This window comes from Corvus brachyrhynchos, unplaced genomic scaffold (assembly GCF_000691975.1).
Source record: "Corvus brachyrhynchos isolate BGI_N302 unplaced genomic scaffold, ASM69197v1 scaffold2972, whole genome shotgun sequence".
NCBI lineage: Eukaryota > Metazoa > Chordata > Aves > Passeriformes > Corvidae > Corvus > Corvus brachyrhynchos.
In genome coordinates this window covers 8,090-8,501 of record NW_008236523.1, presented here as the reverse complement: position 1 = coordinate 8,501, position 412 = coordinate 8,090, and the positions used below count along the sequence as shown (strand labels likewise).

General features: G+C 69.7%; 1 protein-coding gene across 1 annotated transcript in view; it reads left to right on the top strand.

Annotated features, from left to right (window-relative positions):
* SF1 (splicing factor 1) overlaps window positions 1–412 on the top strand; it is a gene marked incomplete at both ends in the record, with an annotated part of 5,810 nt that overhangs the window by 1,981 nt on the left and 3,417 nt on the right. The window lies entirely within an intron of this gene.

Sequence of the window (412 nt, the reverse complement as noted above, 5' to 3'; positions counted from 1 at the left end):
CTCCCCCCCCAGTGGGGCGGGGGGGGGGGGGCACAGCTGCCATTGCCCCTGCAAAGGGCCAAATTCCCCCTTCCCTCACTCCTCTCTTCACCTTTTCCACCTGTTTTAGCCCCATTTTTCTGTCGCAGGGCAAGACTGGGGTCCCTCCAACCCACGGGACCCTCACCCCTGGGGGACCCCTGCTCTCAGGGGGGGTCCCCAACCTTGGAGGGGTCCCCAGCTCTATGGGGGTCCCTCGCCTTCCAGGGGTCCCCAACCCCGGGGGGGTCCCTGTGTCCTCAGGGATCCCTCACCTCTCGGGGGTCCCTCACCTTGTGTGGGGGTCCCTCACCCCGTGGTGGCCGGGGGGGCCCTCCCGAGTCCCAGGACCGGGGCAGGGGGACACCCTCCGGCCCCCCCAAGGTTTTGGGGG